Source organism: Lagopus muta, chromosome 7 (genome assembly GCF_023343835.1).
Source record: "Lagopus muta isolate bLagMut1 chromosome 7, bLagMut1 primary, whole genome shotgun sequence".
NCBI lineage: Eukaryota > Metazoa > Chordata > Aves > Galliformes > Phasianidae > Lagopus > Lagopus muta.
Window position 1 is genome coordinate 15,450,222 of NC_064439.1, and position 21,162 is coordinate 15,471,383.

Genomic DNA, 21,162 nt, shown 5'->3' on the forward strand with positions numbered 1-21,162 from the left:
CTGGCTAACATGCTTCCACACACACAAAGCCTGGAACCAGCTGGAGTTTTTGTTAAATGCAATCTGGAGTAAGAGGATCAGCCTGGCTTGAGCACTCACAGGCGTGGTCCTACTCATTGGTCAGAGGAGAAAGATCAGGAACTATTTCCAAAATAAGAACATGAGTCCAGCCAGGAAGGCAGTGCTAGGTGTAATAACAATTTTCTGCTAGTCATGTGGTGAATGCTGCCGCCTGTAAAAATTTCATCCACAGCAGATTTTGCCACATTTATCTTGCCATTATTATTATTATTGGTAGATTAAAATCAATAAAGAGGCATACAGCTACCAAAACCTCTATGCTTTTACCTAGCATCAGATTGCATCCAGCATCCTGATTCCCAATTGCATACACTGAACAAGGAAAGATTGCACTGCAAAATCTGGATGAGCCACCCTGGAACATATGCACAGGTCCCAGTTTTCATCTCACATTCTCCTGCTTCCTGCACTCTTACATTCCTTAGATCTGACTCTTGTTCTTTTGCCTCTGAATGGGACAGTCTCCTCCTTCCTTCCTATTGCCTAGATGCCAGCAGGGAGGTCACTGGGAGTGCATGGCAGCATCCATGTTCTCAGTCTATTGCTTGGCTCCAGCTACACGCGTAGCAGCTGGAAACAGCCATCACTGGGAAATTCTGTCCTCATCACATCATCCCAGGCTGCAGTGTGTGTGGTGGCTTTGTAAGGAGAGTGCATGCCTAGGTAAGGGACAGAGACTTACTGAACCGTGGGAATGATGCACAAACAGGACTGAAGTTGCAAGAGGGATGAGTTTGCTCTGGGACATTCTTAACCTTTAAGCAGTATCAAGTGTCTCTGTAAACTGAGAACTGAAATACCCTAGAAGTTGACCAAATTAGAGTAGATTTTCAAGAATTAAAAAAGCATCCGACAAAATCTTCCTTTGCTTAATTTGAAAGCAAATTTTTTTTCCATTAAACATTTCATTCATCTTTTTCCTGTTGAAAACAATCTACTCATCCTATATTTGGCTTCAGAAGTGCCACGATGCTTTGGCTACTCATTTCCACAAAGAAGCACAACACCCGCACAGTGCAGACCGTCAGCACAGATGCCTGCAGCCCACATTGGCGTAGCCTGGCACAGCTGGCTGGCAGCTGGTTCCAGGGTGGGGAATGTTAAGACTTGAGCAAGGGGCTGCCCAGGCCCTTTAAAGCCTCAGCAGAGCTGCTCACCCTGCTCATAGGGCCTTGGGAAGTGGCTGAAGGGCTGATTCCCAGCAAGCAGATTTAAATAGGTTTCCAGCTTAGGGAGAGAAATGGATGCTTGTCTCTTAGGGGAGCTGCTCCTTCCTCCCACCCCTCCCTTGGATGTGCACGTACATGCACAAAAAAGAACAGAATGGGATATGAGTGCTTTCCAGGAGGAAAAGACTGTTCCTCTACAGAGGCAGAAAAGCACTTTGGCAGACCTGAGAGGTAACAGAGTTTAACTGAGTTGAAAATAAAAGACTGGTAATGAGATTTTGCACTAGATTGGCTGGCTTGTGCTGGCAGGCAGCGAGCACAGCCAGCCTGCTTACAATTCACTGGGCTGAGCTAACCGAAAATAGAAACTGAAGAACCACAGTGTGTTTGTTACCCAGTCCAGAGTGGTGAAAATGTTGACCTGGAAGGATTAAGACAAAATTACAGCTCTGAAATGCAGCCACTTGCCTTTTTCTTAGTGTTGTTACAATGGCAGTGACCTTCCTGCTACAGCAAGTTGAACTCCTACAGCAGCCCTGACAGGAGCACAAGGAAGTGTGCTCACCAGCTCTGCTCTGACAGTGGGCCATATTTCTGCCGGTCCTGGCAGCTCAGGAGAGACCAGCAGCACCTGCAAGGCAGAAGCTTTTGCTGGAGCACAGCAGCACCTGCTGCTTTGGGAAATCTGAGGAGCAGTGGCTGTTTCACCTGGCAGCAGATCTACACAATCCTGGATGTTAGCTCTGCTGCAGCCTGAGCTCAAAGCATCTTTGCTTGTAGTTAGGAAGAGGTAAATTTGAGACTGTCTTGCTAATGCCTACGAGGCATTTGCCTGTGTGTGAATCATCCATGTCCAAGCAAGGGCACAAGAGCTGCTGCTAAGGCATCTGGCATGTATCAGGAAGCTCTTCAGCTCATGCTCTTTTGGCCTTTTAGTACAGACTAAGTGCAGCATAGCTAGGTGCAGTCCTGATTTTAAAGGTAGGTTGATTACTCCTGGCTAAGTATACAAGGAAAGTGTATATCTTGTTAGGTCATGAAGGAAATACTAGTTTAAGAATTTTCTGGAGAATGAGGATGCTTTGTAACAGCTGATAGCAGCTAGATTGATAATGAGCATCTTCCAGTAGGAGGTGCTCATTTTTCAGCCCAGAGATAACCTCTCACTATGCACAACATGCACAAGTGCCAGTGGTGCATATTGTACAGCAGCCACACTGTGCTATAGCTTCATGTAATTAGGGAGACATCCCAGAGATGGTAACTTCTGCCTGTTCTGGACTACCATCTTCATCTTCTCAGTTATGATATACCCCACTGTCAGCCACTTATATAATGTTTGTGAAATGGGAGGACCAAGTTATCTCCAAAGCAAACAGCCTTCCTGTGTAACATCTCCAGGCGCTCAGCATTGGTTACTCAATTTTCCTGTTAGAATAAGATCACTGATTTAGTAGAGTTGTTTTAATTTCTTAACACACTATAATTGTGCCCTAATTTGTGAAAAAAAAAAAAAAGATTTATCTGCCTCCCTCTTGTATATTAGGTGATGTGATTTTCTGAGATTATAGCTGTATTTTTCCTGTTATTCTTGGTGGCCTGTCTCTACCTGAGCAGTTGCCTCTTCTATAATGCATCCCCTCCAGGTAACACTCAGAATACTGTTAACTGAATATGATGATAACTTAAAGTAATGCCAAAGGGAGATCTGCTTTCCACTGTATAGCCACTCACTGCCCAAAGGGAAGGGAGCAGAAGTTTGTGCTCATTGCCTTAGCTCTGTTTGGACAGGTGTTCTGCACCCTGCCTCCAGGCTGCAAGACGGGAGGGATTACATCCCACTTAGGGGGAGAAAATACAGGGAAATGAGATCAGTTTAGAGGCAAAAATATAAGGAAATGAGATCAGGCAACTAGGTAGAAAATGAAATGATGGCTGCTTATCAAACCATATATATACATATATATACTTTTTTTCATACTTGTGTCTGTCACTAGCTTCTGATGTTGATCTCTCGGCATCAGCATTCTCTTCATACTATGAGGGGAAGACTAAAATACACATGCAGGACCACACTCATGAAACTGCACACTCTTGGCTTGCAGACACATCCTAATTCATTAATAGCAGCCAATAGTTTTCTGTTACTGCTAGGAAGGATAAAGAAAGCAGGGATGTTGTAACTGTCTAGTGAAGCAAACAGTTAATCCTCCCAGGATTTCAGCAAAATAAAGTGCATTCCTAATTAGGGATGATACATGCTTAACTTCATAGAACTGAATTGCTCAGGTTGGAAAAGACCGTAAAGACCATCAAGTCCAATTTGCATTCATTATGTTCTTAATTCTTTCACAACTCCACCATACATTCTAAAGTTGTCTTAAAAGGAATGCAATATCAGTGTTTAACACAGAAATACTCCTTTGTTTAGAAGCAGAACAAACATTTTTGCATTGCTAAGTCTCAACTGAATAAGTTTTTCTCCTCTCCAAGCACTGCATTAAAATATAATATGACTATTAAGATGTATATAGGACATGCCTAGCTTTGGTCCAGCAGTGTCCAACCAAGTTTGGTGGTGGTAAGAAACTTATTTAGGCAAATCTAAACCAGTAAACAAGATTAAAAAAATACATCAGTAGGTGTGCCAGAGGTCAGGAGGTGACAGTAAAACTCTGAGATGTTTGATCTGCATGCCAGGAATGAAAGTGTTTTAACTGCAAACCAGAATTAATAAATGATTAACTTGAAAGATTCCAATAAGAAAAGCAAGGCATGGTCAGATACTGATCGTACCATTAGGAACAGTATAAGGGACAGTTAAATGATATGGGTTATACAGATAAAGCTTCATTAAAATCTTAGATAATATTCATAATTAAAATAATTAACAGTTCAAAACAGGAAAATTCCAAGTCTGAGAAAGCCCCAGAATAACTTCTCAAGTTGGGTGGAGTAGCAATAATGGATGTATTTCAAAATTCACCAAAATGGACTATAGCCTGATGACTAGGCAAGTTTATATACATACACACATAGTAAATATATATATTCACACACATATTTATAAACACACATCAGTAGCATGCATTTGGATGGAAGAGCAAAGACAAGAACAGCTTGTCTTTGAAGCAAGATTATGGGAAAACATACAGGAATGTGTTCAAAGTAAAACAGAATGTGAAGTATCAGTCTAAAGACAGGATTCAAACTTGGAATATGCATGAAGCAAACTGCTTAATTTCTGCTCAGCTTACTTTATTTAGCTTCTCCTTCATAAATGAGAAGCTGGTGGCATGAATGGCGGAATATCAAAATGGTCTGCAGTAAGGAAAACCATAAGCCTGAGAAAGATGAATGAGATATTTGGTGAAAGGACAAAAGCTGACTTTGGTCACTTATCAAAACTGTATGCATATTCAGAGTAAATTATGCATAGCAAAAACGGCCACAACAAGCTCGTTCAACATGAAGAAATTAGAATGGTAAGTCCTGAAGGCGGGTGTTTGCCTCACATACGGACCTTTATGGCAGCTGGATTCTGCTGAAGAGAAATACGCACGCACCAGAAAATCAGGAAGGTGATCTCACAAAAATTCCTCAGAACTCTGAAGCAGCAGAAGTTTACAAGAGGAAGGACAGACTGGACAGAGCTGACACAGCTTGACTTTTTTTATAATGAAAGGAAAAGGTTATAATTACCGTAAGGTATCTAGAAAAAGATTCAGATTGCTATGGAGAACTCATAGAAAAATTGTTCATGAACATCAAAATATCAGAGCCCTGTTTCCTTAGGAAACAAACCTAAAACAACTAAAAACACTGGTTAGCACGTTTTTGTATTTATTCATATTGATCTGTTCAAGATCCATATGCCCTACATAAACATGACAGATTTATACCATATCAGAGAAGGAAATTTGGATTCTCTAGAGAACTCTTGTTTTTACAAGTAAGAATTTAACCACAGCTGTAAAGCAAATAATGTGTACATGTGAACGTGCATGTTCTCCCAATAAAATAATTTGCATAATTCATTTACTGCACCTAGATAGACTTCAGAGTTCTGCTTAACAGCAAATTTCAGAAGGTTTTGCAATTACAGTATGAAAAAGTGTGAGAAAACCAAATCAATTTTTAATAAGTTCTGTTTCTACATGTTTTCCAGCATCCTCATCTTGCAATGATTTTTGCTGGTTCCAGTTCCTCCCAGTAGGTCTTTCATGCAAGGCAAACCTGTCTGAATACCATGAAGGTGAAGCACTAACACAAAAACGCAGCAAGCATTTTCAGTGTATCAGGTGAAAAAAAAAAAAAAAAAAAAGGATGATAAGGACTTATTCAACTTGCTCCAATAGTGCTGCAATTTGAGACGGAAGCATAAATAATGCTGATTATACTTTGTCAGACTAAATCCAAGGCACTAAAACAGTTGACTCCAGGCTGCTGTCATTTACAGATTCAGGGAGCCATTCAAATATATGTGTTTTAAAAAAAACCTATTTTCTAGAAAATTCTCTAAACAAGCATTGCTGGTAAACTCCTCTCAAATGTAATGTGATACAAGCTCTGTGCCAAAATCTGGAACACAGCAGAGTGCTCTGAACAGAGTGGGAGACACCTGAGATGATTCTCTTAAATTATGCAAGAATCTCAGCTATGCACAGTAAAAGCATCAGTGTCAGGAGGTGAAGAACACAGCACTCTATACACTCACAACTAAATGCATTTAAAGCAGGAGTTCTCAAAACCCTCCCAGGAGTTTTGGCCACATTTTGTAGAGGAACTCTTAGTTTCACTTCCCATTAATAATCATAAAACATCTTTGTGCCAGATACAGCACAAAGACATGGAAAAATAATTTTAGGAAAGTATTTAATATGTTTTAGCTACCTTAAGACAACACTTAGCAACTTTAAAGAGCGGGGCCAACAGCCTGTTTTTGGCTCTTTGGAGACCACCAGAAGGACTGTGGGCCCTGGAGTGGTCTGCAGACATGGTACCACCTGGGACGTCTTTCTGTGGTTGTATTCCTCCATGAGAGATGTAGGAGGTTACTTTTGCAGATGTCTTACCTTGTTAGCCAAATCAGTCACGTTTAAAGTGTTTTGGGCACTACTGTCTTTTATTATTAGCTTCCCTAATGTCTTATTTCCTCTTGTCCTTTTCCACCAGAGGAAGCCCTAGGAGAATAATCAAAGGAACATCAGCACCTAACCTCCTTGATTTTAACTCCCTGTCTTCTGCAGGTCTGGCTCTTAGACTTTCAGACTTTGGACTGATTTAATGATGTCGGGATGCTTAGTTCTTAACTGAAGTTGTGATGGAGAACGTCACCTCCCTGGGTTTGTAAAGAGCACTGAACTGTGGGAAGATATTCACCCACTTCAGCTTCATCTGTTTAGCAATCAAATGGGAGTGGTCAGTTTGCAGGAGTTGCATTGTTTTGGGTTTGTGAAGAATAGGTTCTTTTTCAAAGCGGAGGGCTCAACTTACTCTTGCCAAACACTATAAGAGGAAAAGAAGGGTAATTCTTGGATGGTACGACGGCAAATCATCTTTCTGGCTAGAAGCCTTGTTTTGGAGTTTTGTTGCTTAGTATCTGTCAGCACTTTAATTCCTAGGAATTAACTTTCTCTTCCAACAACTTGGCCTCAACTAAATGTTTGCATATAAAGTGTCAGAACTCAGAAGTTTTTTTAATTTTTTTTTTAATTAACTTTCCAAATGTGGTTATGTCTCAAGATATGAAAAAAAGTACTTGGGGGGTACCCGACACTAAAGAAAAAAGTTATTAGTGTGGCACACATTCAATCTTGTGAAATATTTAAAGGAAGACAAGATGAACATTTAAAGTACGACCTTGAACAATGCAAAATTCTGCAGATTTATCCTGAAACAGGGCTGTATTTTGAGGTGTCTGGCACTTCTTGCCATTGCAATTACTCTACTGCCTTTGAGAATAACTTATTACAAAACTAACCTCACACGTTCAACCGGTTTCCTTTCAGAAATACTTCAGGTGCTGATGGAGGAGGGATCTCGTCCCCAGACTCTGAAGATACAAACAAGAAGGAAGTAGTTGTTAATGATTTGCCGATATAAACTAAAAACAAACGGCAACTCAATGAAACCATGCAGTTCTGCAGTGCCCCAAACCCTCGTGTTATATCGAACAGAAACAAGTGCTAGAGGGTGAGCGCGATTAGCTGCAGTACGGCATGCACCGAGGCGTGCCTGCTGAGGGAAGATGTGCCCCCAAAAGGAGAGGAAGTTAGAAGAAATTAAGAGCCTTCGTGAAACACCGACGCATCTCAGTGGACTTTCGTTACAGTCACATTCATCAGCCCAAATCCCACCTGAGGGCAACGCAGAAAAACTCCGCCAAGCACAGAGGAGCGAAAACCGTCCCGATCAGCACGACGACCCCGCGTCGCCAGAGCCGCCTCAGCGCCCGCAGGACACGAGCCGCGTCCACCTGGCATCACGGGACCCCCGAGGGGCGGGTCGCAGCCCCGCCCGGCGACCAATCAGCGCTCCGCCCCGCGCCGTTCTCCCTCCTGCAGCCAATAGGACGCGAGGCTGCCCGGGGCCCGGGGCGAGGGCCGGAGCCGTGTTCTGGCGAAGCGGTCGTTGGTATCCGCGCGCTCCCGCGGAGCTCCACCCCTCGAGGCGGGGCCCAGCGTGGCCCGGCCCGGCCCAGCGCGGCGGCAGAGGCGATGCGGAGCCGGGGCGCGCGGCTCCTCTCCTAGACGGAGGCTGGGGCGCGTTCGCCGCCACCCGGGAGACCCAGCCGCAGGTAGGAGCCGCCGCCTCCGCCGGGCGAGGCGAACGGGACGCGACACCGGGTGCGCCGAGGCAGGTGCGGGGCGGGGGGCGACCGAGGAGGCGCCGGGGTGAGGCGGGCCGGGGGCGCGGCCCCCCCGCGGGTTCCAAGATGGCCCCCGCCCCCCTAGGGAGGCGGCCGGCCTCGCCGCCCCCCGTCCGGGAGCGGAGCCCCGCGGCGCTCCCGGGGCCGGGGCCGCGGGGAGGGCTGAGTCGCTCTGCCCGGCTCCCGGAGCCCTTCAGGGCGGTGCGAGCTCGTCCCGGGAAGTAATGGATGTGAGCGGACGTGAGGGGACGGCGGGCGCGCAACCCGGCTCGCAGAGCCGTAAATTTTAATTCGCGGCTGTCGGTGACGCGAGGTGTGCTCGTAGATCGGTTGAGAATAGCCTAACTCGGGCGTGGAGCCGGCCGCTCGTTGGTTTGTTAATGCTCACGCTTAATCTGCGTTGAGCGAGCCTTAAAAACATCCGTAAATAGCATTATGAATTGGACGAGTTGCACGTGAGCGGCAGAAACGAGCCTGGATGCGGCGGCACTCGGAGCGCTGTGCTCCCCGCTATGGTCCGGGCTGCGCTGCTGCTCAGCCCGTGGCATAGCAGTCAAACCCCTTCCCGCACCTCCAGAGCTTTGTCCGGTTTGGTTTCCTAAACAGCCCTGTTCATCTTTGCCTTTCCCTCCTGCAGAACGTGGTGTGCGGTAACTTCAGGGGCTTTTGGGGCGGGCGTCCTTCAACCTCACGGAGATCTCCAGCACTGAATTTCAGCATCTCCTTTCTACAGTTTTCAGTGAGGTTCAGAGTTCTTATTTCAGGCACCCCTAGATGGAGATTCTGGTTTCAAGGAGAGCTGCTTGTAGCCAATGTTCCTTGTTAAAAGTGCTTTTTGTAGATGTCTGTTTTAAAATGTAGCCGTTAGAGTTTTGGTATGAGGTATTAGTATCATCCTTCACGACCTTTTAATGCAGGGGTGATTATGTCTATGCCGTATTTATAGAATATCTGGCTTAATTTACAGCTTCGATTTTCACTTAATTAGAATAAACAATACTTTCACTGATGTGGATGATTAAATCTCTGATCTCGCTTAGAATTAATGTTAGGATTTTGGTAAATGTCACTGTTGGATTCAGTAAGTCTTTTTGTATTCAGAACGGGTGATTACATGCAGTTTCTAAAAGCGGTCTTAAAGCAACGGTTAATTTAGGTTTTAGAATTTAATCTCTTAGAGCAGAGAATGAATGAAAGGGACACGGCAGTTTCAGCTGTGCATGTTTATTCATCAGAATGACAAAGAGTAAAGCGGCAACCTAAATGGCAAAAGGTAGATCTAAATGGGCTTGGACTAGAGTCGTTTTGGATTTGACCATCTCTCTGCTTACATGTGTACACGTAAATGGGGACAGAGGTAGTCCCAGAGGTGCTTATTGCTGTCAGGTGGCAGAGAACATTGAGGAAACATTGCTCTGTGTTTACTCGGTTCTTGTTCTCTTCCTCAGGCATCTATCAGCAGTCTTTATCAGAGGCAGGAGGCTGTGTTGCATGAGCACTGCTTCTGGGCTGGTGTGGCGTTTGTGTGCACAGTAAAATGTCTTCTGTGCTGTAACACCCAATTTGGAATTTAGCTTTCATATTAGGCAGGTGCAGCGCTGTAGGTTTGTAAGAGCACAATGTAAAATCAGAACCAGGTGCAGAGAAAGCAGATTAACATACTATTGCTTTCAGTGCTTATTTGTACCTTCATTAAAATTGACAGAGCTCCCCAGCTCCTGATAGAAAGCAGTCACAAACATGTCTCAAAGTGCCAGCCCTCTCCTGAGTGTGTGGTGGGAGCGCTGTGGTTCTCAGAAAGATGCTGGTGGAAACTGCTGGAACTCCCATCTGTTCTTAGGATGTTGCAGCACTGCCTTTGACTAGAAGTGAAGCTTTGATTGTGCTTTCCTGTGATGAATTCTCCTTATGCAGCAAACAGCCAGGCGTACTTGAGCCTTTTATTTAGCTGTAACATATGGAAGGGAGCAGAAGGACCATAAGAAAAGTAGTTCAGTAGCACCTTTCTGTCTAACCTGGTTCCTCCATGTAAGGGTTATTTCACAGAATCACAGAATCAAAGAATGGCCCGAATTGGAAGGGACCTCAAGGATCATGAATCTCCGATATCCTTGCTGCAGGCAGGGCCGCCAACCTCCCCATTTAATACTAAACCAGGCTGCCCAGGGCCCCATGCAGTCTGGCCTTAAACACCTCCACAACTTCTTTGGGCAGCCTGTTCCAGCACCTCACCACTCTCTCTGTAAAGAACTTCCCCCTGACATCCAATCTAAATCTCCCTTCCCTCAACTTAAAACCATTTCCCCTTGTCCTGCTGTTATCAACCCTTTCAAAGAGTTGATTCCCCTCCTGTTTTTAGTCTCTCTTTAGGTATTGAAAGGCTGCAATGAGGGCACCCCACAGCCTTCTTTTTTCCAGGCTGAACAAGCCCAGCTCCCTCAGCCTGTCTTCGTAGGGGAGGTGCTCCAGCCCTTTGATAATCTCTGTGGCTCTCCTCTGGACCCTCTCCAACAGCTCCCTGTCTTTCTTGTACTGGGGGCTCCAGACCTGGACACAGAACTCCAGATGGGGCCTCACAAGAGCGGAGTAGAGAGGGACAATCACCTCCTTGTCCCTGCTGGCCACCCCTCTTCTCTTGGAGCCCAGGATACCATTTGCTTTCTGAGCTGCATTTCAGAACTTGCTATGGTAATAAGTAAAAGCAGGAAGAAATCCAGTCTTGCTGCTAGCGAGACTTCTGTTACTTGTCTCCTGGTGTACCTCTTTGAAGGCTGTTGTAGTGACTGAAGCAATTTTTACCACCTAGCGCAAGGTGAATTACACATGGGAGTCCCAAAAGCTTTCCACTTAGTTGTGCTAATACAGCTTAATCCCAGCCTGCGGTGTGTGTGTTCTTCCTGCCCCATCTCCTGGGAAGTTCTCATCCTGGTTGCTGCTATACATAGCTCATTAAGGAAAAGATGTGGTGTATTCACTTGTCCCTTCCTAATTTTAGTCTTAGAAATATATGACACAATAAATTGACACTTGCTTGCAGAGGATCCTGAGTATTTATATCATAAATGATGTCACACCTTGGATTTCCTTGCCAGGTAGTAGTACTAAGTACAGCAGGAGGGAACGAGCCTTACTTAATGCATGTCAAATTAGCCTCGCGGTGCAGTATCCTTAACATTCCCGGACAGCTCAGCCCACTTGCTCTGTGCCACACCTCGCTGGCTGTGTGGCACCTCTGAGAGCCCTGGCTCTGCTTGTCGGTTTTCCAGGACCTTTGGAAGATCACCACGCATTCAGTGAAGTTCTTTTAGTGAGTTTCCAAGTTTAAGTGGTACTTTGACGTGCTCTTTACTTCAGTTAGCAGTCTTACTTTTAGAGGAGAACCAGCAGAAAGTAAAAAGAAGCTCGTCTGAAGATGCACAAAACTTTTCTTGGGTGTTTTTGAAGAGTATCAATATTCTTTATGCATAGCTAGCAAGGAATATGACTTGAATTTTCCCTCCCCTCTTCAGAAGGGTGTTCTTGAGCAATAGCATTAAGCAGACTAGTTTTGGGGACCACAGCTTCTGTCCTGAAAATGACTTAGCTGTGTATGTTGTGAATCAAGTGTAGCAATCTTGCCATTGCTAGCTATGGAGAAATGATGAGTAGCTACTATGAGAGGGTTTAAATATATTTAATATTTTGGGATTACATGTTACTGTCGCCACTGTCTTGGTTTTGTCACTTTTCTATTCAGTTGTGAGGGCTAAGATGCTCCTTCAATTCCCATTCTTGGAGAGCTTAAATGAAATCACAAGTCAGGCTAAAATCCAGCCTGGATAAAAAGCTGAACAGTGCCTTCTGAAAGTATGTTATGAAATCATAGAGTCATAGAATCACTAAGGTTGGAAAAGACCTCTCAGTTTATCTAGTCCAACTGTCAACCCATCATGTCTACTCATGGAATTGTTAAGGTTTGAGAAGCTCTCTGAGTCCTCTGAGCCCAGCCTGCCCCCACTGTGCCCACTTGCCATGTCCCAAGTGCCACATTACCATGGTTCTGAAACAGTTCCAGGGATGGTGATCCCACCGCCTCCCTGGGCAGCCTGTTCTAATGCTTGACCAAAGACCCAACAGTCTTTTTTGTCTTTTTTTTTTTTTTTTTTGGTCAATTCAGCTGGCTTTACAGTCAGTTGGAAATCTGGTGTGTTTCAGTGTTAGCACTCTTCACATGAAGTGCTTGGGATGTTGTATCTTCATAAGAGGGGGAAAAAAAAAAATAGTTTAAATAGAAGAAGTGATTTCTTGATTTAGCCAGTCAATTTAAAGAATCAAAATGTGAACTTTCCTGGTTCTTTAACAGCTGCAGCATTGCCAGTGATATAATCATTCTACCACAAACCTGCAATGAGGTGCTCTGGAAGTGAACTCACTGTTTACATCTGGTATGTTCTCAGTATTTAAAGATAATCATTGAAAGAATCTGTGAACTAACTTCTAACAGTAGTGCAAAACCTTGTGGAACTATAGGATTGGCAATGTGATTGCAGTCATAACGCAGTGTGCCAAGGCTGTGACGAAATGTGAACACTGAAAGCATAGCCCTGTCGGTAGAAAACCCTGGGGTTTTCTATTGATTTGACTGCTCAGTGCCCGCTATACACGTGGGACTTGCTGTGGTTGTGACCCTGGGTGCCACCATTGCTGGTCCTGCTGTCCATTGCCAGTAGGAAACAACACGTCTTTGGAGCTTGTAGAGGAGCAAGCAGAGCTTGGTGCCAGCTGGAGTGTTGAAAAAGCCGTTTGTTAAATGTCAGAGTACACAACTAGTCATGGTTTTGAGATTATTGCTGACTTTTCAGAGCAGCATGACTAGTTACTGTGAAGGAAAGAAATGAGCATCTTTACTACAAGCATGATGTATAATGGGAGAAGGTGTATGCATAATGTTTTGTACCAAAGCTTGATTCAGTCATGTATAAAATGTTATCACGTATATGAATCACAGAATCACAGAATTGTAGGGGTTGGAAGGGACCTCCAGAGATCGTGTCCAACCCCCCTGCCAAAGCAGGTTCCCTCCAGCAGGTCGCACAGGTAGGCATCCAGGCAGGTCTTGAACATCTCCAGAGAAGGAGACTCCACCACCTCCCTGGGCAGCCTGTTCCAGTGCTCCGTCACCTCACTGTAAAGAAGTTCTTGTGCACGTTTGTGCGGAACTTCCTATGCTGCAGTTTCCAGCCGTTTCCCCTTGTCCTGTCTCCACTCACCACTGAAAAGAATCTGTCCTCGCCATTCAGCCCCCCACACCTCAGATACTTATAGGCCTGGATCAGGTCCCCTCTCAGTCTCCTTTTCTCAAGGCTGAACAGACCCAGTTCACTCAGCCTTTCTTCATAGGAGAGATGCTCCAGGCCCTTCACCATCTTTGTGGCCCTCCGCTGGACTCTTTCCAAGAGATCCGTGTCTTTTTTGTACTGGGGAGCCCAGAACTGGACGCAGTACTCCAGATGAGGTCTTACCAGGGCAGAGTAGAGGGGGAGGATCACCTCCCTTGACCTGCTGGCCACGCTCTTTTTAATGCACCCCAGCAAGCCATTGGCCTTTTTGGCCACAAGGGCACACTGCTGGCTCATGGCCAACCTGTCATCCACCAGGACACCCAGGTCCCTCTCCGCAGAGCTCCCCTCCAGCAGGTCATCCCCCAACCTGTACTGGTGCATGGAATTATTCCTCCCCAGATGCAAGACTCTACACTTGCTTTTGTTAAACCTCATCCGTTTTTTTTTTTTTTTGCCCAGTTCTCCAGCCTGTCCAGGTCTTGCTGAATGGCAGCACAGCCTTCAGGCGTGTCAGCCAATCCTCCCAATTTCGTATCATCAGCAATGAATATATGAAGTCTTGAATATATGAAGTCTTATGGATGCTTACTCCTATTATCCCTATCCACATTATCTGTATCCATTTATTTGAAGCTTTCCTATAACCATTTTGAAAAAAAATAATTACTCCATTAAGGCCAATTTGCCTAAGGTAGGCTTGGAGGCAGAACAAATTTGCATATCATCATACCACCATGCCCTAAATAAAGGTCTCTTCTGATTTTTCTTATTTTTTTGCAAGGCTTCATAGAGAAGGGATTGTTAGGAACTTATTCTTGTAATGTTTAGAGGCACAACAACCCGAGGCAATGCTACAGGTTTGGGACAGGGTGGCTGGAAGTCTGTGTAGAAGAATTGGACCTAGGGGAGTTGTCTGCCCTAAGCTGAATGTGAGCTAGCAATGTGCCCAGGTGTCCAAGAAGGCCAGTGATGTCCTGGCTTATATCAGAAACAGTGTAGTCAGCAGGAGCAGGGAGGTGATCTTCTCTCTGTATTCAGCTCTGATGAGGCTGCACCTTGAGTCCTGTGTTCAGTTTTGGGCCCCTCACCACAAGAAAGATGTCGAGGCCCTGGAGTGTGCCCAGAGAAGGGCAATGAAGATGTGAGGGACCTGGAGCACAAGGATTGTGAGGAGTGGCTGAAGGAGCTGGATTGTTCAGTCTGGAGAACAGGAGGCTCAGATGGGACCATATTGCTTTCTACAGCTTCCTGAAAAAGGAGGCTCTGGTGAGGTCAAGGTTGGCCTCTTCTCTTATGTAACAGCAATAGAACAAGAGAAAATGGCCTCAAGCTGCACCAGAGGAGATTCAGGTTGGATGTTAGGAAAAGCTTATTCTCTGAAAGAGTAGTCAGGCACTAGAACAGGCTGCCCAGGGAGGTGGTGGAGTCACTGTCCCTGGAGGTGTTCAAGAAACGTTTTGTTGTTGTGCTGAGGGGCATGGCTGAGTGGGAAATGTTGGTAGTAAGTAGATGGTTGGACTGGATGGTCTTAGAGGTCTTTTCCAACCTTAGTGATTCTATAATTCTAGAATAAAAACGTGAAGATACTTCATGTTTCTGAGACTAATGTCATAATACTATTAACCTTTCCTTTTTCCTTTAGGTTCCATACATTCTCAGCTCCCCAGACTGGAAAATGCATAATTTGCATTCTTGTTGAAGTCAAGACAGTCATATGGGTAGGATAACCGTATGATTACTCCTTTGCTCATGGCTTTCTGATGGTGGATTAGGTTATCACTTATTTTCTCTGCCTCTTAGCAGTATGTAGACTGGGATGAGAGTAATGTGCTACTTAGTATTAATAAATAAAGCTGTCAGATGTCAGCATAATTAAATGTGGTATAAGTATGCTTAATTCAAATTGTATGCTGCTTTATTGCCTTATAAAGACAGCGTATATTTTTTTTTTCTTTTGGAGTCAGGAGTGATTACATTTTCATATGTTCTTTCATTATATATGATGGATTATGTTTTGAAAACATAAGGAAGTGTGTTACCAGTACAGCCAGCAGTGAAGAAGGATTGGCTACAAGAACAGTTACACGATAAATTATATAACATATTAAGAATAAGGTAAAATGCTTTAGAGCTACTAATTATGCCTCAGAACTTGGAAATGTCTACATCCATTTATATAAGGAGCACAGAACATCTTTATTGCACTCATAATGTGTTGTTTGGTGGACTGAACTTGGCTTTAGGTAATGAATCTGTTCCAAAAGCAAAAGTGTAGTCTCATATATGAAATGCAGGGTGCTATTTCATAGTCAATATGCCATGAATGCTTTATGAAGAAATGTAATTGACATTGCTAATTATAGGTAAGAATGGGATATTTAGATTCCACATATTGTTTGTGGCCAGATGAGAAGCTTGAACTGGCTAATGGAATTTTTTTAAAGAAAAAATATATTTTTTTTAAAGAAAAAGAAGTTGCAAATTCAGATGATAGAAAGCCTTGCTTTTCCATCACAGTTTGGAAGAGTTGCAGAAGAGAACTGATCTATAGAAACAGTATTAAATTTCTCTTCAGAGGCTTAATAGGCTAAGCAATGAAGGTTTCCAAATACAGTAATAGAGGTTTTCAATGAAGTAGCTGTTCACGAGTGGTTAATTATCTCATTGTGATCTGGGTCACTGGGGAAGCTGCAAACAGCTCACTTCTGTGTTCTAATGGCAAGTGGAATGTGTGCACGGAGGGGGAAAGCTGAAGCTGTATTGTCTGGAGACCAGCAGTGCTGGAGAAGTGTTCACAGCCAGCTTCTGAGCAAGCAGCTTACCCTCTTGTTGAGGTGTGTTGAGGATCAAGGCTAGCAAGGGTGTGCAGTATGGCTCTGTAGATTGCATCAAAACTTTTCTCTGCTCCCTCTCCGTCCTCGCTGTCCGGGTAGCCTGAGACATGCATGAACGGCAGCCCTTTGTCAGCAGCTTTGCAGGGGCTCCCTGCCCTGCCTTCCCTGCTGTTGTCACCATCTGCAGACATGGGGACACTGAAAAGAGTCGCTTGCTGTCTTGCATCCCAGGCTGTCTGAACCAGCAACTCCCAGTCATCTCCAGTATGCGTGTATGTAACCTGCAGCTTTGGCAAGTTAGCTTCGGTTCTAGGAATTGCTTTCTAATGGGGAAAGGAATGCCCAGTTTGCATTACAGAGCTCTCAGATGTTTCTTTTCCGAATATCTCAATCTATTGAAGAACATTAAAATTCAATGTTAGAATTTCCTTGTATTGGAAAGACACAGTGCTACAACCCAGCGTGGCTTGATCTGCTCCAGCAGAGTGGCACTGTGCACGCCTTTGGTTTGGAAGTTTATGTGTTTGATATACCATACAAACTGGAATCTGGACCACCTTCAGCTGCCATGACCGTGTGGATATCCAAATGACAAACCAACCTCAGGGTATAAAGCTGTGAATAGCGTGCTTGGAGGCAAGTGCAGAGTGGTGTGCTGGGAGCTCATCTCACTGCTGCAAGGTGGGTGCTTCTAAGGAAAGGCTCTCCAGTGCTAAGAAACCTTGTTGCTTAACAATGACACTAAAAGTAGTGTGCAGCAGCTGAACAGTCAGTCATCAGGAAAAGCAGTTTTGGGAAGCAGCGTAGGAAAGATGTGTGGTGTCCTTCATGTGGAGCTGTGGCTACAACCAGCAAGCATGGAAGGTGGGCGCTGTTGGAAGTTCCTTCTGTTCATGTCTGCTGAAAGAGACCCACGTCTCATCTGTGGCGTATGTGCTGCTGCCCAGACCAACAGAGGAGTGGTGGTTGGAAATACTGATTTTAAACTGGAGGACCATGGCTTCCTTGGCAGCTACATCTGGAAGCTTCTTCACCATGAAGGGAGGAAGTGGCAAGATACATACTGGAGAGAACAGGTGGCAGTGGGGTAGTTGATAGTGAAAAGAAAAGAAGGAAACTGCATTACACCAGTGCAGTAATCAGCTTTTTTTTTTTCCTTCAATGAAGCTATGAAAATTGTTTTCTAAAATTTGTATTGTATTCAATATAAATTATTCCTGATTTCATGACACACGTATTTATTACTTAATAAAGATTATTTAGCTTCATTCTCATTAAGGCTTTTCACTGAACTTGTTTATAATGATAAATGCAGAGTGTTAAAAACCTTCATTTCAACAGGAAAAAAAGTGGGAGTGAGAACAGAACAGTGTTAAAATCCATGCAGGAACTTTTCAAATAGGAAGAACCTGCAGCTGGTGTGGCTGGGGAGGAAGAGTTCAAGTATTTCGTGTGTGGAGGGATGTAGTAACAGTTAACTAACTGGGAAAATACACAGGAAACATAATAATCAGTGGCAGTAATATAAAGACAAGTGGTCTCAGCCCACTGTCTCTCTACTGGAGGTTATCAAATCAAAGGCAAAGGTAGGCAGTAAAAGGCTTCTTGTTACTGTAGGAAGATACTGAGATGCTGTTTCATTTTCCATCGCTATGAATAGGGCGGACAACATCTGTACCACAATGTTTAATACTGTAACTTTGTTGTGTAGGTGGACGTGTGTAATGGATGATGGCAGCTGATTAAATGCTGCTTCATTAATGTTGGATTTTACATTTTACTCCTTGGACATAGAGCTTTGTCACAGTAGTTAATGAGTTCTGGCTAGTGGGTTTGGCTTCCAGTGGATGATGGCAATTAAACTTGAAAGGAAACGAGAAGGATTCTGGTTGCTGATCTCAACCATTTTGCATGCTGCTGACTTCAGGGAATTAAGTGCCCCACCTTAATTAATCACTTATTTTGTCTTTTCTAATGTTGTCATCTGGCTTGGATATAGCATTAATATTTAAAATATACGTATCAGTTCAATAAACATGTGCATTACTTGTCAAAACACTGCAGCTTGTTAAAATAAGCCCACTGCCATTGCAGTTAAACATCCTTGGGGTGACATGTGGTGGCAGCAGGCGCACTGTGTCTGCACAGGCTGCTCAGCTGGAACGCTGGTGCTTTTTCGGGAGAGAAAGCCTCTTCCTTTTGTGAATGGAGTATCTTTGGCTTCCTGTGAGGAGAACATTGCGTGCCCATTAAGATGGTCTTACATCAGTATAAAACCAATAAGTTTAATGCTGTACTCTAGGAACGGAAAAATGTTTTCTTAAGAAGCTGGACCTTCTGTGGCTGCTCACTAAGTTTCCAGTATGTTAGAGTAGCTACACAAAAAATCTCAACACATTTGCCCTGCATGGTGAAGATTTAAATAGAAAATGAAGTTTCAGTTGTCCAAAAAATCAAATCTCATCTTGCATTTTGGTAATTATAGCTAAGTATTTGTTTGGCTGCTATCTGTGCAGTTCCTCTACGTTGGGATGACAGTGAGAGTATGCTCAGTGTCCGTGCAGGACGTGGTCAGAGCAGCAGCAGTCTGTGCTGAGGGTTTGGCGTGCCTCCTGTGCCCCTGCCCAGGCTGCAATGCAGTTGTCTCCTCTGAGGCCATGTGTCTCTGTCCCTTTCCTTGCTGCCAGCTGCTTTTGATTCACTGGTTGGTGAAATGCAAATCCCTTCTCTTTAGGGGGGATTGAGAGGACAGTAAGCAAAGGGCTACTACTTTCCTTACGTGCACAACTAGCATTGGCCTTACAACCCATATGCTCTTACATGCTATGTGAATTTAAAGCATATGTTAACCCTCGTTCTTGAAGAGCTGGTTTTGATTCTGCCTTAACAAATCTTAATGCCTCATTGCTCTTGCTACCTTGCATCTTCTGGCTAATGGAAATTGTTCTCTTCCTCTTCATCTATCTTCATAGAATCATAGAATGGCCTGGGTTGAAAAGGACCACAATGATCACCTAGTTTCAACCCCCTGCTATGTGCAGGGTCACCAACCACCAGATCAGGCTGCCGAGAGCCACATCCAGCCTGGCCTTGAATGCCGCCACAGGTGGGGCATCCACAACTTCTCTAGGCAGCAGTGCCAGGGCCTCACCACCTCTGGTTAAAAAAATATAAATAGTTTGGCCTGTTCTGCAAAACTCGTTCTTGAGCAATGTGAGATGTTATGTCCCCATTTGAATGCTCGTTTCAGCAGATGAGTATATAGAAAAACTGACAGCTTTGCTTTCTCAGTGGAGAAGTGGGAATGTGCCACAGCCAAAGTGAAAGCCTCATGTATGATTGCTTCTTTTTTACCCATCTTACTTTTCTTTGTTGGATATAGGCTGTAATAGAAAAGCTAATCCAAAATCCAGTGTTTCCAGCATTGCAGAGAAACTTATGTGGTTAGAAACTAGAAGTTTCAAATACATGGAAGCTACACACTTCCTTTTATTTGTGATTAGTTTTTTTTTTTCCATGAAGTTGGAATGTTTTTATGTATAATCTTCCTCTTGCATGCACAATTGCTATTGTATGGGAACTGTTGAGTCAGGGCCTGAACCTCTGATTGATCACCTGAGGCGAGCACTGAGTCAGCCACAGGAGCACAGGTGAAGGCAATTCTCCTGTGCTGCCGGAAGGGTGGAGCCTGGCTGCACCTCTCCTAAGGCCCATTTAAGAGCTGACTGCCAGTGGGGAAGGAGCTCTTCTGGAGATCCACTCCACCAGAGTTTCCCAGGTGAGCCTGGGATACAGGTGAGTGTGCCTATCTTTTCTGTTTCCTGCTTTGGTGTATCAACTATGTAGCCAAGCTCTCTGCTGTACTGTAACATCTGTATATTCATTGATTGTATGGCTATGCATAAAAGTTATTTTATAGCGTATCTATTCAAGTCCAAGATAGCCCTTACTAGTGAGCATGGGTGTGTGTGTGTGTGTACATGTCCCTTTTGACCTTGAATTTTAGGTAATTGTTATAGCTGTTCTCTCTTACTGCTGAGCCTTCCCTGATTCCTCTGATGGTGAAGCCTTTTCTGGGTTAAGGAAAAAAAGGAAGAATTGTGGGGTAAAGAAAGGAAAATGACAGGTGTTCACATTTCCTTTGATGGAATCCATGCATTTCAGGAAGAAAAAGTGAGCTCCTCTTGAGAGGGAGCAGTGTAGTAGTACAGTACTCTTGGAAGAAGCAAAGCATAAGGGAAAACAATCTACTGTACGGTAGGTCCTACAGAATTCTTGTAACTAAAAAGAAGATGATAAAGACTTCACATAAAAGCCTCTTTCCTGGGGAGTCAAGGGATCAGCTACCCTGATCGTGAAGTATGAAACTGATTTCAGCCCTAGCACTTGAGTTTGGGTTATGAATTGAAGTTGTGATGTGACTGTCTAGTTTGGTAGTGCCCAGTCTGTAGGCTGTCTTGTTGTGAAGCGTATTGTTCTGCATTTCTTCTTCTTTGTTAATATTGAAGAATGAGCAGTATGATCAGACTCACTTGGGCTTCTCCTTAGGACAGTCCTTACTTAGTGCTGAGACCATATCTGCAAGTAGCTCAACCAGGCTGTATTCTGGGAGGGAGACTTGTTTTGCCATTGCTTGTTAAATCAGTGAACCTCTGTTAAGTCACATTTTGTCATGGGAGTCTAGCTTATGACTTGGCATGTGACTGTACCAGCTGCCAGAATGACCTGTGGAAGTCTGTGAACTTGGTATTAAGTATAAACCAAGAAGGGGAAAATAAACTTGCGATTAAAACAGCAAATTTGTGTGACTGTCAGACTGATACTTGGCATAAACAGCTGCAACTGAGATCCAGAGTTTGCATACAGGAAGGAGTCTATTCACATTT

At 44.1% G+C, this 21,162-nt stretch overlaps 1 protein-coding gene and 1 long non-coding RNA gene across 12 annotated transcripts in view; one reads left to right on the plus strand and one right to left on the minus strand.

Annotated features, from left to right (window-relative positions):
* LOC125696416 (uncharacterized) overlaps nt 1-7,776 on the minus strand; it is a 32,627-nt gene extending 24,851 nt beyond the window's left edge. Inside the window, exons 1-2 of one of the 3 annotated variants that reach the window (XR_007378339.1) lie at nt 7,610-7,776; nt 7,234-7,305 (exon numbers count right to left, since the gene is read on the minus strand). This is a non-coding gene — a long non-coding RNA (uncharacterized LOC125696416). The remainder of the gene's footprint in view (nt 1-7,233; nt 7,306-7,609) is intronic. The other 2 variants (XR_007378340.1, XR_007378341.1) reach the window with 2 other exon arrangements.
* A 150-nt stretch (nt 7,777-7,926) lies between these two features.
* MPP7 (MAGUK p55 scaffold protein 7) overlaps nt 7,927-21,162 on the plus strand; it is a 144,987-nt gene continuing 131,751 nt past the window's right edge. For 2 of the 9 annotated variants that reach the window (XM_048951973.1, XM_048951982.1), the window contains exon 1: nt 19,996-20,071. The gene's annotated coding sequence lies outside the window, so the exon portion shown is untranslated. Of the gene's footprint in view, nt 8,050-12,463; nt 12,546-15,084; nt 15,161-19,995; nt 20,072-21,162 lie in introns of those variants that run through there. The other 7 variants (XM_048951976.1, XM_048951975.1, XM_048951974.1 and 4 more) reach the window with 7 other exon arrangements.